At 41.2% G+C, this 17,358-nt stretch overlaps 1 protein-coding gene across 5 annotated transcripts in view; it reads left to right on the forward strand.

Annotated features, from left to right (window-relative positions):
• Positions 1-17,358, forward strand: part of DCUN1D3 (defective in cullin neddylation 1 domain containing 3) — a 38,902-nt gene that overhangs the window by 2,295 nt on the left and 19,249 nt on the right. The window contains exon 1 of one of the 5 annotated variants that reach the window (XM_036899381.2): positions 59-2,262. The exons of 3 other annotated variants lie outside the window; for them this stretch is intronic. The gene's annotated coding sequence lies outside the window, so the exon portion shown is untranslated. Of the gene's footprint in view, positions 1-58; positions 2,263-2,285; positions 2,799-17,358 lie in introns of those variants that run through there. One more of the 5 variants, XM_036899382.2, reaches the window with a different exon arrangement.

Consider the following 17,358-nt stretch of genomic DNA (forward strand, 5'->3'; position numbering starts at 1 on the left):
GTCAAGGAGCATGCAGGGAGGGGAGGCAGTAAGAGCCAGAGCCTAGTGAGCGAATGGGAGAATCAAGAGTCTAGGTCAGAAAGGTGGAGGCCAGGCTCAGAATAATAAGTAGGCAAAGTAAGAGCAAAAAGAAGGAAATAGAAAGTGATGCCTCTTTTTGATTAATTCTGTTGCCTTCTCTAGAGTTGTATCACTTAGTATTTTGCAAGTACTGTTAGACTATTGTAATAGAAAAAAGTTACTCTGTTGAGTGGGAGAGGAGGCCACTGTGGTCACCTGGGTCTTTTCTGGCAGATAAATCTCAAGCTAGTTCAGAATTCAGCAGGATGTTCAACTGAGACCATGCCTTTTTCCTTACAGGATTTTACCTTCCATGCTGCTATTTAAAATTGCATAATGAGTATCCTGAACATGTTCTAGTACATGAGTCCTCTTTTGTTTTCAGCTGTGCATGAATTTAGGGTTGAAGGTTGCGCAAGTGATAATGGTATGCCCCTGTTGATCTGCAAAGATGACCATTGGGATTCAAGTTTGATGTTTTTTGTAGGGAGGCAGGTTTTATGTTGCAATATATTTTCACTCTTGTCTGGTCCACCTGATGACTGATAACACTCAGCTGAGGTGTAGGTTGGTGCTAAAAGTTCACTCAGTGGGATTACATTAGATAAATGACCATTGTGGGCCCAGTCCCACTATGTCAGCATCTTTGGGCTAGCAGTAACCAAAGGATGTAACCTACTTTTTTGCCTTCTGTTGGGGCTACTCATCTTCAGTACAGTAGTCAGCTGCTTTTCAGCCTCACCTTGACCATATTGTCCACTTATGAGGCCCAGTCAGGACTCCACAATTTGGCCCTCTTGAACCATGTCATGGTGGACTGAAACAGAAAGAATATGTTGTTTTCTTCTTTTGAATCCCGCAACAGTGACTAGTGTGTTCTTTGAGTGAATTGGCCCTTTGAGCCAGGCAGTTGGGAGACTTCAATGTTGCTTGGGCTATTTGTAGTAAAGTCAGTATTGGAAATGCTAAATAAATCCTTTTAGTGTTTGGGAAAAATGAGTTGGAAATTGAGGACTTGTCACCTGTTGTAGGTTTTAGTACTTTAGTAGTATGGTTGATGGATTGTCAGAACTAACCTGAATGGCATTTCCTGGGCAGTCCTGGGGGTAATGAAGAGGATAGAGTAGAACCTTGTACCGAATTTCTGAATTCCAACTTGAATGTAAGTGAAAAGTTTTTAATTAGCAATCAAGTGACCAAAGTGAACAGCCAGGACCAGACAACCAATAATAGATCCCACTTTCCATACTGCAGAGTAACTCAAAGGAATGGAGAATTGATAGTGATATATGAGTATTTGTCTTTGGCCTTGGTTAAAGTATTTTGGGCTTTGCATCCTAATCCTGGGCTTCCAATGCGTTAGCCAATGGTTTATTAATCTGTCCCCTATTTATCTTCATTTCAGTGGTTTATTATAACTCAAGTATGAAGATATCCTGTAGGCTGAAATTTTATCAGCCAGTTTGGAGACTGGTGGCTCTCTTCTAATTTCTGAAAGGGGGTGGATGGGTAGGAGGGGACTTGAACACAGGGAGAAGTCATTGACTCCTACGTTGGCCACTAACTGTGTTTGGGGAAAGAATCTGCAAATCTAAATGCATTGGGATTCTTGGGCCTGAACAGGCCTTTTAATTGAGGGCACCAGTGGATTTGTTTCTTAAACTTTGGGGGCTTTTTGGAAGGTGGGCAACCTGGAAGGTCAGTTGGTTCTTCTTACCATTGGAGTTGTGGGTATTTTGTATTGCATCTGATGACTTAATTTGATTTTGCTACTGTTTTGATACCTCTGCTGCAGTAAAGAGAGTTGATTGTACACTGGCTGCCATTTGTTTGGAGGTGAAGACATGAAAACTTAGATTGAAACAATGGTAATTGTGTGGTAACTCCTGTTTCCCCGGCTCTTGATAATTTTCAGTTACCACTTTGTGTCTATTTACAGATGTTGGTACTAGTGAACCAGAATCAATTCTCCTTTAATGTTGGGAGTGTTCTGAAGGTCTTTGCACAGTGGACCAAGGTATTTAATTGAGTTAGTGTCTTTCAAATCTAGTTTCACTAGTTCTTGTCTGTTTTTCTAGGTGATGGAAGATCCTGTTTCTTTAGGGGGAACAAAGAGATCACCACGGCACCTGACCATTTAATCAGTGAATGATTACAGACTAGAATTCCACATACTAATTTAGTGGAAAAATGAGAGAAAAGGTTAGAAGTGGCTCAAACTCTCATTTTTTCAAGTTGTGATATGCAGAAAGGAGAAAATGGGAGGGGGAAAATGCCAAGTCATCTTTCAAATATGTGCAAATGAAACTTAATTTCAATACCATACATCAGAATAGGGAAGCTTAGTAAGGTAGTAGTGTTGGGGTGGTGATTAGCCCTTGTGGCAAAGCAAGCCACCTGTGGCCAGTACCCTGATACCAGCCTGGTTACAAGGAAAGGTAGGTGTCTTGCTGATGACTCCGCCTGACTTCCCAAGGGCTTGACTTTACTCAGGAGTGTCCTCTGAGATATGCTGTGGGTTGGGTTTCGGGAAGAATTGCAGCATGGAAGCTTAGGTGGCATAGCATTGGGAAGCATCACCCACATTCCTGTTCTGTCCTGCTCTGCTGGAGGGCGCAGCCTCATGACCTGAAGACTGGAAATAAGTATCACTGAGGCCTGTAGATCCAGACCAGATAGGACAGCTGACCGAGGATCCTGGGTAGCAACACTGAGTAGTGTAGGACTTCTCATCTTTGGTGAGTGTTTAGTGTCTTTTGTAGCCTCTGCTCCAATCTCTGCCTGTCAGCCAGGGGTCAGTGTATCAGAAAGACTTGCCTCCTTGTTTTATTAATACATTGCTTCCACCCTATTGAGACAGTAGTTTGGTTATAATTTTTAGTTCTTCTTGGTTGATGAAGGGTTTAGACTTTGCAGTGTTTGCCCAAAGTAGGTTGGTGTGTGACCTGTAATTTTCATTTTGAACAAGACTCAAGTCATGACATTTACTATATTGAATGCAGTTAGTTCCTGTTCCTCCAGTTTAGACAGAAGCAGGTAAAAAACCCACAAAGAACCTTAGAATATCTGGTGTGATGTTTTTCAAACAGGCTATGCAGAGCCCTCTCAGGGGTCACTGCTGGAGTATGTGTATGGTAGGGGTGAGGGGGTTTTGCTGTCTTCCTTCCATTCCTCCCTACTGTGTTTCACCATACAAAATTATTTTACTATGCTACTGTATTGAGTTTCCCTGTAAGATTTCAGTCAAATAAAATATCTTGAGGCTGAAAACAGGTTGAAAAGCAGTGACTTAGTAAATGGAAATCTAGAAATGATAATAGTTTTACTTAAAGTCACAGAACATGGTACTGGCAGCTACAGGGCTAGAATCAGGCTTTCTCTGTATTAATTTTGTTTTCTCATTTACACTGCCTCAAATGTGTCATTGTAGGTACTAAGTAGAGGTTGAGTTTAATTGAATCCTTGGTGTTTAGTCTTTTGTGTTCCTGGTTCTTCACCCAAACATTTTGTCACATACTCTTCTTTCAGAGAAGCCTCCTTATAATCAGCTTTGGAGCATATGTGGAGTTATTAATGGGTAATAGCACTAGTAAATACCTGTCCCTTTTTTCTCAGAATATTTCTGAAGGTGCTGATGGTACTTTCGAACAGGAGTTGAGACTTGTACCATCTCAGTTCTTTAGATAAATTAGTGAGCATGCTGTAGAGAATACTTGTGCAAAATGGTACCATCTCAGTTCTTTAGATAAATTAGTGAGCATGCTGTAGAGAATACTTGTGCAAAATGCTGAACTGAATACTTCCTTTCCTGGTGACCTGCCCTGGAATCTGAACAGGAAAACCCAGCTGCACCCACTGACAGAAAAGTTGTGGATATAACTACCATGGCCACATACTCTTTTTTTAATTTTAATTTTATTTGTGAAGCAAATTTGTTCTCAGTTAGATACTTGCTTTATGTCTTCTTGATGACTACCTAGTGGTTGCTCTTTAAGCAGAATGGGAAGGCAGTGAGGGTGCAATGTGGGTCCTACGTGACTAGACTGTGGACAAGTTGGACGTCCCAGGTCCTCAGATGAGGCTTTTTTTTCAGGTTGTGACATTTTTTTTTTAAAGCGAGAGAAATTCAAGAATGAAGAAAGATATAGTGAATGCTATGTGCCCATTTTAAAGAATGTTTCCGTGGTTCTTTTTCTCCTAGTAAGTTAGTTTTTCTTTGAAATAAGTTAGTCACTTGTCCAGTACTCAAAACAATTGGTTATAGCTGATGTCTATGGTAAAGAGAATTTTGCTTGGAGATTTGCTAACATTTTATGAAAGAGAAAAGTCTAAAAATATTTCTAAATGCATTTACAAAGGTGGGTTCAGTTAAGGGGAAGGAGGATATGTAGAGGAGCAGGCTGTGGGGAGGGCTGATGGTGGTGGTAATAAGGACTGGTTATAGATAGGGTGAAAAGAAATGCCCGTCAGAGGTCCAGCTGGGATAGGGTGGAAAATGCTAGCAATTGCACTTGCTGGGGGAAGAGTGGGTAGGGAAGGAGCAGGCCCACAAGATTGCCCAACTCCAGGGAACATCATTCACAAGGAGGGGATGGTGGCCTGTGGAGTTGGGTAATCAAGTGGCCCTGAACACAAGTGCTGTCTCCCATGACAGGGGAGGGATGAATTCAGGGACACAGTGGCTGGTTTGACTAGATTGGTCTTCAAGACTGACTAGTTGGTTATGATTGACTGCTTGCTGAGTATTGGCCTTTCTTGAGTATAGACCTCTGTCTCTTTTGACTTTTATTTTTGACAAATCAGAAGTTGGTAAACAAGAGGGAATGTAATGTCCCTGGGTGCATTAGGGTTTGGGTTTAAGTACACAATGAAACGAATACTAGGTGATGGCAGTTGTTTTTTAACAGTGTCTACTATTTAAAGGGAACAGTTACATGTAAACTATTGAGCTAATTCATGATTCCCTCATGGGGACTATAATAAATGTGAAATAAATCACAATTAAAAAATATTTTTGACTCCACATTTCTACAACATCCCATGTTCTCTTTACAGGTCAAATTAGTTCTTTAGTCTTTCTTCTTTTTTAAAGAAATTGTATTCTGCCAGGTACTTGTGGACCTGTTTATAGGCTAGATTTCCTACTAGTGTTGAAAATGGCAAGCAGTGCACTGAATTGGTGACAGCTGTAGATTTATTGATTAAATCAAAGAGGGACGTGGCTTCTAAAGCATCAATTAAGTTGGTTTTAATGTGGACCTCTTTTTCTGAGGTTATTACTTATGCCATTCCACCAACAATTCTGACACCAACTGAGTGTCCAATTCTGACACGAGCTGCCTGGTGTTAGTGCAGATCCCCCAAGTTAATTCCTCAGTCTCACAAAATTGCCTCACTTCAGATACCAGCAACAGGTATCAGATAGTTCTAAGTTATGTGCCCTTCTGCCTGGCAAACTACACATTCAGGGGTTCCCATGACCACCCTTCCCCAGGTTTAATAGTTTGCAAGAACGTAGGGTTCACAGAACTAAGGAAAGTATGATATATTAGGATTGCAGTTTCATTATAAAAGGTACCACTTAGGGACAGCTAAATGGAAGAGATGCATAGGGCAAGATACGAATTGGGGACACAGAGCCTCTAGGATGGGGACACACAGCCTATAGGTGATTAAACTTCCCTCTCCTGTGGTCTGGAGGAGAGGCTGAATGTAGTCTTTTAATCATGTGCCTGGTCTTTCTAGTGTGGCCATCCCCCTCTCTTAAAACTATCCTAGGGCCCACCCTGAGTCACCTCCTTAAATAACATAAACACAAACTCTGGTTTTGGCCAACAGACTCTTTATGAATAACAAAGGGTACTATCAGTAAGGAAATTCCAAGGGTTTTAGGAGTTCTTGCCGGAAACATGTACAAAGACCAAACAAATATATTTTATTACACATTAATATTCCAGTTTTGCATCCCATAAGTAGTAATGGAATAAGACTACCTAAAGTTGATTTATGTAAGTAACAATATGCATTTTTTGTTAATTTGATGGAGTATTTTTGTTAAGAATAGCTTCAGATTACAAAGGAGCAAACTCCTTCCTCAATCAGTATGAAATGGTATTCCCAGAATGTGTTATATATTCTTGGGCCTCACAAGTACACTAGCTCTAGACCTCCCTAATGCAAGAAACGAGCTCACTTAATAAGAAATCAGATGTAAAGAATTCATCTTTCCTTCCAGTGTAACTTTAAAAAGATCTCAGTATAGCCCAGAGTCAGCCTGGGTTTCAGCCTGAACTTTACCACCTATTTGCCACTTGACCTTGGATGAGCCGCTTAATATCTCTCAGCCTCATGTCCATCATGTATAAAGTAAGGATGATCACAATAAATAGTTGTGAGGATTCAATAAGACAGAGCATGTAAAGGACTTGGCACAGTGCCTGGTGTATAAATAAATGTTTAATAACTTGAGCTATTATTAGCTACATGCATACACAGCTAAGCTCACCTGGACTGGCAACTCCCAAGGGGCCAGGAACTATATATAATTTTACCTCCTTTTACAGGGGGATGTATAGGACAGTGTATAAAACACTGGTAGGCACATAGTAGACATGGGTTATCTATATCACTTGAAAATACTGCTGTGGGTGTCTGGAAGTATAGGAGTGACTCTAATGGACACTTCCAGCCTGTTTCCAAAGCTGGCCTAAAATTCAGAGATGGAAAATTGTCCAGAGGACATGCCAGCAAGCCACAAGCCCACCATTTCCCTGATCCCTCCTCTCAAAGAGCCCGCCAAAACCCTGGCCATAAAAAGCCTCTTGACCTGTTAGAAACTCTTTCCTTTGTTCTGCTGGCCAGGACAGAGGGGTCCCTCTCAGGTTCAGCAATAAACCTGCTTGGACTGTTGAGTTTGCATCCCCTCTCTTTGAGTCTGGAAAAATTCTTAAAGGGGATGTGCAGGGGTTGTGACATTTGCCTTTAGTCGATAGCCTAGGATTTGCAAAGCTAGAGTGAGGTTGTTTATTTCTTTCTTGGGAAATTGCCATTGGACCAATGAGTCTTGGTTAAGACCTCTTGTGGGCGTCTGAGTAGTTGGGCTTTTAAAGATGAGAACCACATGAAAGACTGTTCTTTCCCAATGACACAAATAATTATCTCCATGATAGTATAATATCCATAGAAGTATAAGCATTCAAGACCACACATTTACAAAGATTAAATGCAGTTTAGAGTCAGACTGAATGATGTACAAACATAGTGGTAGAGTTCAAAACCTTTTCAAGCCATTCTAACATGTTTCTAGCACCACTCACTCCGGTCTTCTCATGGTAGACTTAAGTTTTTAATTCATATGGAGTCTTTTCACTTCTAAAATAAAGCCCTTGCAGGATGTTGGAAACTTGAACTTTCATAGTAACTGTAAGTAAAAAAATGAAAGTGTGTAATCAAAGACTTTCCTTAAGTTTTGACTTTGAACCTTCCTAGTCAAAGAACCAGAATTACTTAGTTTATCAGAACATTTGCTTTTCCAAGTTCCCAGCTCACAACTGTTCCTTGGCCTAGCAGAAAGATATTAAGTTCTGCAATAGGTGAAAAATTTTCCAATTGCCTTTTCTCCTTTTGGAAGGAACAGTTATTTCCTTCCCTTTAATAAAGTTTGGCCTAAGCTCCACCTCTTTCTGATTTGTAGCTTTACTGTTTGCATACAATGCTTAAATTGACTCACTCAACATCCAAGTTCTGAAGTTCAACATTTAGTACTTCTGACTCAGCCTGCTTAAGCTAAAGAGCTTTTGATTACAATCGCAACTTAAGAGAACAAAACTTACAAACAAAACACTTTTAACAGTACTCTAGGTTTCCATGATAAGATATTTTCTAAGAACCAGACTATGTAGTTTTCAAGTGAGGCATATATAAGCAAGGAACCAGCTGTTTCAGACAGAATGTGGATCATTTATGGAGAAATTCTAAAACTCAGAATTGTGAGAAACACACTCACTGGTCCAAATTCAGTAAGTGGACACGGAGACAAAGAGAAGAGCGGAGCGAGGCTTTAATGACGGTCTTGCAAGATCGGGTGTTTGGTGGGCAGGCACAGCTGGGGAGTTTGGCGCTAATAATTTCTCTCCTAGTAAGCGAGTTCCTCCCCTGGTTCCTCATTGGCTGAGTACTACAGGGTTCACATTCTTTCCCAGACGTCGCCTAAGCTAGTTATAGCTTTCCTTTACATTTGTCTTAATATTATTGGTAGGTTTAAACAACTGAAACAGGTATTGCCAGGCCCTTATCAATTCTCCCACCTTCACTCTCAGCCTGAGCAGCTTCCACCACGTGGCCCTTTGGTAATACTTCACTGTTAAAATGTTTAAACATCCTAGTGGGAATGAACCACACTTAGGTTTTATACTCTTTCTTAACAGTTCCCCCCTCTTTTTATTTAAGAATTTCTGATTTTATTCCCAGTAATGTATTTTAATTTATGCTTGGTCTTCTCTCAAATTTCTCTAATCTTGTTTATGGCTGCTTCTATAAGCTTTTGAGTCAAGCCTCTCACACAAGGGATGATACAGAATCTACAGCAGTTAAAACTCTCGCAACTATAACAAGGGATGTTAAAACGGAGGCAACTGTACTTTCCTATTTTTTTTAAACTATCTTTCCAACTAGTCTGTAAAAGGGTCACTGATGTCAGAGTTTTCAGCTAATTCATTAGCTAAAGTGGTGAGTCTCTGTAGGGTTTTAGTAATAGTACCATCAGGGGCAGTATTATTTGGGATAAAAGTACAATATTTTCTTCTTAACACACACCAGACTTCTTTTTCTGCCAACATGCTACTCTGTTTTCTCAGGCCATCTTGCTGGTAGTAACTAGTTGACTAGCTACTTTTTGAAGACCATCCCTGGTATAGTTAATGATCTAATCTACGTTTTTGTTGCTGGTGGACCACTAAAATAATGCTGACTCAAATCTTGCAGCTATTTAATTTATAGCTTTAAATTCATTAGGGACTCTTATTGAGTCAATGTATACATTTGACTTCTACGAATATTTTTTCATTGGGTGTGGAGAGAAATGCCAGGGTAAATGGAATGGCCAATTGGACTAAAGCACAAGTCCTAGTCCAGGTGGGTGGCAACAAGTAGCGCAAGCTTCTCTTTCCACAGTACCACCAAACATACACTCGGGGGATGTGTAATTTCGAGAAGTTGCTCTCTTTAGAAACATTTAGGACATGGGTACAAGTCAGTATGTTCTCCACAGGAGTTGTGAAACCTTCCCCTTGCCTAGAGAGGCATGAGGAGTGATTCATCTTCTCTATGGAAAAAGAGGGGATTGCCCTTGGGTCTGACTTCTTTAGGGCATGAAAAAGTAAAGACAAGCCCTTGCAAGTCTCATTTCCCCAAGTGTCCTTGTCCTGGTACAGGGCCAACATGCAGTTCATCTCAGTGGGGTCTGTGTCCCAGCAGAGAGGGAACTGGACCACCTGCGCCTGCGGCCATCCAGCAGCACATACGTAACAATCGCTTTTATTCAAAGCGAGTACTGAAAACTTAACTCACTCTAGCCAGGCATTGGTGTCTCTATAACTTGTCTCTATTTCAAGAGTCTGTTTTAGATATTTTATCTCTGTTACAGTAACTAGTCTAGGGTCATTTTGGGGAAGCTCTGGCTCAATATTTCTCTCAGGATTGGGGGTGGCCACTATGGGTGAAGTCTTGCCTTTGATTAAATTAAGACTAAACCTTCTCATAGAATCTACTCTAATGACATCTGCACTGAATCTATCTTGAGGTTTATGTATAGTTAATAAAAGGGGTTACACTGTCTATCTTGGCAATTGTGTGGAGGAATTCCTTTAGCTAAGTGGAGCTTTCTTTTTAAAGATTTTTCTACTGCATGAGGGGCTGTCCACCCTTGAAACTGGGTAGTCCACCAAACACTGCTCCACCTTGGACATGGGGCCTACTTGCCTTTTTTTATTCTATTAAGATTTGTCTATTCAGGACAGAAATACTTATTATCTCCAGAAAGCTGTCTTTGGTTATTTAGGTCACCACAATAGAGAACCTGACAAGCATCAAACCTAATGGTTTGGGGCTTGGTGTTTTAGTAATATCGAATCCTAGTTTGACAGGATAACCAGGAGTTCCTTCCCATTCTAGGGCTTCCTGCAACTTGCCTGTGAAATACAGAGTTAGAACGATAAAAATTAACATTTTTAGGTTCTTTTTAGTTTCAGCCTTAAGGGTTGGTTCGCCACCTGGGACACTTGCCAATTCTGTTTTGTCCTCAGATCCCCCAGTCAGTTTCTTTACTCTGGTGTAATGAGTCCAACCCTTTTTAGCCGTCCTCACTGCGTCTCTAGTGATCAGGAGCACTTGGTAGGGGCCTTCCCAGTTGGCTGCAGTCAATCTTCTTTCCAGGATTTTACTAACACCAGGTCTCTAGGCTGGAAGCAGTGAGCGAAGAACTCAAGCGGGGGAGTCTGGGTGAGGAGTCCTTTCAGCTCGAGAGAAGATAAGTTACAAGACATGGCCAGCACATATTCTATCTTTTTCAAGTAAACTTGCTTCATATTTTAAAATATGAGAATCTATTAGCCAGTGCCCAGCCCACTGATTAAGTAAGCGTGACCCGAACCTGGTGAGGGGTACTGACTATGAGGGTTCTTCTGAGTTAATTTCCTGCTCTCTTCCACTAGTGAGGCCATGGCTGCGATGGCCTGAACGCATTCAGTCCATCCTCAAGGGACAGGGTCCAATAGTTTAGACATAAAGGCCACTGGTTGTTTCTTTCCTCCCCAGGCTTGGGTCAAAACCCTACAGAGAACCTTGTTCAACAGTAACAAACTAGTGAAACGGCTTCTCTAATGATGGGAATGCCAGGACTGGGGTGGTGACTGAGGATTGCTTTCAATTCCTCTAGAATTTGCAGTTCTCCTGGGGTCCATTGGAGAGGGTCTGGCTCTCCCTCTATCAATTTGAAGTACAAGCTTCTAGCCTCTCTTCTAACAAACACTTTTGAGCTTCTCTTAGTAATTCTTCTATAGGTTTCTCATTCTATCCATCGAAATTCTGTAATTTCTTAGCAATATCTGGCCAACTTTTGGTTACAAAATTGACTTTTAAAAGATCTTGTCCTGAGCTTCTTGGTCAAGTTCTGAATATTTTCTCATCTGGTCCCTGAGTCTCTATGAAAATGCAGTTGGGGTTTCTTTTTCCCATTGGACTTCAAATACTTTAGAAACATTTTGAGATCTTGGGGCCAATTCCTTAATTCCCTTTATAATTAGCCCTTGAAGATCTTGCATTTTAATTCTATCCCCTAGATTATTATTATTATCTCATCTAGGATCTACATTTGGGAACTTTTGTTCCGCTGACTGGACACCGTGGCCCGGTGGGTGTTTTGTTCCCAAATGGACACAGCAGCTCTCCTGATCACCCCCCTCTCACCACCAGGGAATGGGATATTCATGATGGACATCAGTTCGACCTAAGTATATATATTAGGTCCTAGGAATTGATCTAGTTGGTACACTAGGCCAAAGGGATCTTCTAGCAATGCTTAAAATTTCTCACCTTAGTACCTGTGAGGGGAGCATTAACAAATTTCCCCTTGTCCTAGAGGGACCTCTCTCCATGGAAACATTTCGGGATTCCTGGTGGACTCTCCAGAAGGCAAGCAGAAACTCTAAGTCCTTCTTACATTGTTAAGTCCAGGGAGAGGAAATCTTGGGGCAAAATACCTCTAAAAACTGAAATCAGTCAAAGGGAGAAATAAAGTTTAAAATCTATTTACTACTCACAAGCTGCAGTCTGGGGCTGTTTCTCTCTTTCAGGCTCTCATCAGCCAAAAACGGGCTCTCCCCCTCACCTCTCAGGTACAGATAAGCTCTCCTTGCCCAGGTAATTACCTATTGATATGGAGATGAATCTCTCCACCCCTGAGGAAAGATGCAAATGCACTAAAGCCATATTTCTTTCCACCTCTGAACGCCTGTTGATATGAGATATGAGTGGGGTGGAAAGAGAAAAAGGCCAGGAAAGTCCACTAAAAAGACTCAGAGTTGATTAATTAAAGCTCAAAAAGACAGGAGCAACTTGGCCTGGAATGTCTGAATATTCCTCAGATGAAGGAGAGGGTACCTCAGCATTGCCTGTCTTTATTATGTTAATCATACAGGACCAGCCTCTTCTTTTTTTTTTTTAACTTTACCTATATGCTATTTTTTTTTTTCCTTTCTGACCCCAAATAGTCTGCAACTCAGGAAATCAATTTAGCATGCAGGCGTAGCTGTAAACAACATAGCAAAAGGCAGGAAGGATTCCACTCCACAGATTGCATTTTAATACCCAGGAGGTCAAGAAACAAGACCCTCAACTTACTCCTTAGCAAACAGACAATAACTCTGCCCCCCTTGGAAGAAGGGCAGCTCGTCCTGATAAGCTCCCAAACCTGGAAGCTGCCATCCTGGGAGGGGACTAAAAGCAGTAAATTTCTTGTGTTAAGCTAATTTTGTAGAATTACCAAGAGGACTGATAAGAAATATAATGTCTCATCAAAGATACCTGAGACCACCTAACAAGTCTACACCTCCAGGTCCCGGCCACACTCTTAAAGAACCCTTAAAGAGGGAACCTCTAACTCCTGGGACACTCCTCTCTCTCTGAGGCCACCAGCACCCTCAAAGTGCACAACCTTTTAACTTAAAACTTTCTCTCTCCAACCTCCCAGGGTGCCCCTCCCTCCTGAGGCGGCCTCACTTTCTCTCTTCAGGAGTAACTCCAAACAAAACTCTCACTCCTTCTCACCGCTGTGTCCCCACCTCTCAACTCTCCACTGCGGCTGAGGCAGGGAAAGGGACCGAGGAAAACACACAACGCTCTCCCAACACCAGGGCTTGTCAGGTCTCTTGTATTTCCTCTTCCGTAGCTTTCCCTTCTCTGGTGTTAGGGGAAATAGGGGAAGTGCCCTTGGTAACCAACAGATTCCTCAGGTGAACTGGAGGCTTTATTACCATCAAAAAATAACTCAAAACTGGCAAAGTCAGTTTTCATCTGATCTAACTTTAATCCAGACAAAACAGCAAAATTTGATCATCTTCTGTTTGTCCTTAACCCGGTACAGGAGGCGTCCCCCCAGTACCGTAACCTTCACCCCAGCAGGCTATCTGGGGGGAATTCCAAGGGAGCTCATCTGGTTCTCTTTCTCTGCTTCCCTAGGCCTAGAATTTGTATTTCCCATCTTTCAAGAGGTCCCTGTGTCTGAGATTCCTGTGTACTCAACCCCCCATAATGGAAGTTTCTTGCACACACTCCGAGATTACACATCTCAGCCACACACACTCGACTTCTGAAAAATGGCCAACCACCAAGGCAGTACTTATAGCCCAATTTTCCCACCTTGGCTCGTGCACAAGGTTGCCTGGTTGCGCGGTGCCTGTGTTTTCTCCCCTGCGTCGGTCACGCTGTCTCCACACAACAGTCTCAGGTCTCCCCTCGGCTTCCGTGCGAAGGTGAGATGCCCAGACTGAGCGGGCCACCCAAAGCCAGGCAGGACGCGTCTTCCCACTCTGCTTGGGCCCTCACCTCGTACAGGCAAGAGGATCCCGGACGAGCCCCCAAATTGTGAGAAACACACTCACTGGTCCAAATTCAATAAGTGGACACGGAGACAAAGAGAAGAGCGGAACGAGGCTTTAATGACGGTCTTGCAAGATCGGGTGTCTGGTGGGCAGGCACACCTGGGGAGTTTGGCGCTAATAATTTATCTCCTAGTAAGCGAGTTCCTCCCCTGGTTCCTCATTGGCTGAGTACTACAGGGTTCACATTCTTTCCCAGACGTCGCCTAAGCTAGTTATAGCTTTCCTTTACATTTGTCTTAATATTGGTAGGTTTAAACAACTGAAACAGGTATTGCCAGGCCCTTATCAATTCTTCCACCTTTACTTTAAGCCTGAGCAGCGTCCACCACGTGGCCCTTTGTTAATACTTTACTGTTAAAATGTTTAAACATCCTAGTGGGAATAAATCACATTTAGGTTTTATACTCTTTCCTAACAGAATGAGTCCTCTTTAGCTTGAAAAATTTGACTTCCAATTTGAGCTCTCAACCATTGTATTCAAAGTGAAATATATGTAGTCTGAATTTTTCTTAAGGACTGACTCTAGGATTGGATACATTACATGGTGTTTCAGGAAAAAGAAATGTGTTTATATTTTCAGCTATTCTTCCCAATAAATATGAGTGTCTTTTGTGGACCTTGTTCTTAAGGACCTTATGGTGTGATAGGAAAATAGACATAAGATCAATCAGATTTGTGTTCACAGAAATTTCACAAACTTCACAGAAATTTAGTGCCTGTGCCACAGTGTAGGGACTTGAGTAAGTTGCTTTATTTCTGAGCTCATTTCCTTATGTGTAAAGTAGGGTTATCAGCAGGACCAACCTCACAGGGTAGCTGTGGGTATTAACTGCTGTCACAACTATAAAATGCCTAGTATTGTGTCTGGCACAGTGAAGATATTGGAGGGAAACTTTTAAGTCTGATCTTGAGATTTTCTTAGCATTGGTATCTCATTAGTGGGTTATAACCAATGAAAAACCAAATTAATAAATAAGAGCTGGCATGAATTAGATTGCATCTTAGAAGTAAGGGTAAGTACTGCTTTGTGAAACTTTTGAGTTATACATGTATTTATATGTGTGCATTTAAGGTGTAAAATGTATTTCTCACTGAAGTTTGCAAAGTTTGAAAGACAGTGGTCTAGTCCAGTCTCTCATTTTGTAGTGACTGAAAGACTTTTGCATACTAAACAAAAAAACACTCTTGTTGTAGGCTTTTTTGAAAGAGGCAGTTTAAACTTCCATGTTTTTTAAAAGTGGATTTGAGTAGCATTTTCCTTCATTTTGAGAAAGAGTAAAACATGGCTTTAAATTAAAAATCTTTTTTTTTTTTTTGCCGCTAGTTAGCTATGGGCCCTTAGGCAAGTTACTTTCTGTGCCTCAATTTTCTCATCCAAAGAATCATGATGTTAATAGCTGCCTCATAGGATATTATTGTTGGATTGTTGGATTAGTTGATATGTGTAAAAATGTTTGAAAACAATGGCTAGTACATATACTAAACCTTAGGTAAATATTCATGGATGTTATTATGTAAAAGGGGCTAGTACTATGTATGTAGGTAGATTTGTGCAGTGCACCAGGTACATAGTAGGTACTTATCTTTCATTTGATTCTTTAGGAAGTATTTGCTAGGTGTTATTAGCCGTTTTCACATTACCATACACTGCCCACCTTCTTGGAACTTGTAATCTAAGATGCTGTCACTAAAACAATAGCATCCTTTCTCTCCTATGTACTTGTCATTTTTAACTGTCTGCTTGGGAGCCATGAATGTTTATGTTCCGTAGGAGTAAGAATGTATAAAGCATTCAATCCTTGAATGCATAATAGAGATAAATTGTTTATTGTAATACAATCTCATAACAGACATTAAAAAATTCATTCAAAAGAACTTACTGGGGGAGAGATTAATGAAGTATTTTCCCTTCTGATTTTTTAAGAAAAATTTGGCCTGGAAGAAGCATATATTGAAGTTGTTTTTAAGACTGTTAGGTTGACTTCTCTTGCAGTAGTTGATGTCAGTAAACCGATGTGCTGTGAGAAACAAGCTGTGCCTATTGTTGGGCAGTGGTGAATAATGACTCTCCCATTTTGCTAAGCCCATTGGTGATACAGAGTAGTACGCAGGCTGAATAGGAGTTAATCCTGGCTGCCTGGCAGAAGTGGATGTTATATAATTTATGGTACCCAGACCTACCCTTTGGAGAGGTCTTTATTATCTTATTATCATGACAGTATCCCTCTAGACCTGAAGATTAATTTTTGTTGTTCTCGGCTCATTCCACCAGAACGATCCTCATAATTGAAAGGGTAGCAACTGGCTGTTAAATGCCCACACTTGGCTTTGGCTTTGACACAAAGGTATGCTAATCAAGAATGGGTGTTAGAAATCCAGAAATGTTTCAGTTAGTGATTTATTAATAGTTTAGAGGATTTTTCCTGTTAAAAGTGATTTAACTTCTGAAAAATGAGTCATATTCAGGTTTCAAACATTTTCTCTTTGACTAGCCTCAAAAAAGGCTTATTAATATTTCTGTCTTGTGAATTGCTGCTGCGATTCATTTGTGTCAGTCTTGCTACTGCTGAAACAAATGCAGAAGCAGCATCAGTTTGGTTTTCCATCATCTGACACAAGTGGACCTCTTTAACTCTATTACTGGTGGACATACACTGTTAGACAAGCCTGTGTGATTTTTTATGACTCAGTGAGAAATCATGTGGTGGTGTGATCCCATCCCCAGCTACCAGCGCTTAGACTTGTAATTTTCAATGTATTGTGTTAAAACAGACTTCTAATTCTAGCTATTTTTCTTTTCAATTTTAGACCTAAACTTGGAAGCTCTATTTTTATAGAACACTCTCCTATAAAAGTCACTGGTGTTGCTACCCCAAATATCATAACTGGGCCCCAGGGGCGGGAGAGCAAGAGCTAGCTGTTTCACATGGTTAAACAGAATGTGTGGGCCTGCCAGCCAGCGGAGGTGGAATCTGCCCTTTGCTTTCTTGGCAGCTGCATCTAGCTTTGAAGGCCCTGATGAGGACTTTAGTTCTTTGCCTTTTCTTGCCATAATATGAAACATAGTTCACTGTCTGTGGTGGTTCCAAAGAGATGGAAGACCTTGGTGGCTCACCTCTCTTAGCCTCTTTGACAAGGTCCATGTTTCAGTACTCAGAGTTAAAAGCCACTGTGCCATCAAGTGAATATTAATAAATATATGACAGTGGGGTAAGATACCTCAAGAAGTATCAAACTAGCTGTGAGTCTTTTGTTCAGTATGCAGTATTCAAAAAAGTTGCTGGCTTTTGCTCTTTGCATCTCCAAACACCTTGAATGTGATGCTTTTATTCATTGAGGTTAGAAGATGCAGTTCAGACCAGCCCCAGAAAGTTTATCACTAGAATTCACCTGATTGGTGAACCCTTGAAGCTTCCATGAGTACCGCATGGCTATTGCTTGAATAAACTCCCTGGACCTTCTCCCTTGCTGAAAGGAGAGGTGGGAGTGATATCTACTATTAATGTGAATTTTTCCAGTGGCTTGAGGTACAGGTCAAAAAGAGGCATGACAGGATGAACATTTCCCTATTGCAGTTTCAGATTTTGGATTTGGCTATGTTTGAGGTGAAACTTAGCTTATGGAGTGTCGAGAGATGGAGCCA

The sequence above is a fragment of the Manis pentadactyla genome, chromosome 10 (genome assembly GCF_030020395.1).
Source record: "Manis pentadactyla isolate mManPen7 chromosome 10, mManPen7.hap1, whole genome shotgun sequence".
NCBI lineage: Eukaryota > Metazoa > Chordata > Mammalia > Pholidota > Manidae > Manis > Manis pentadactyla.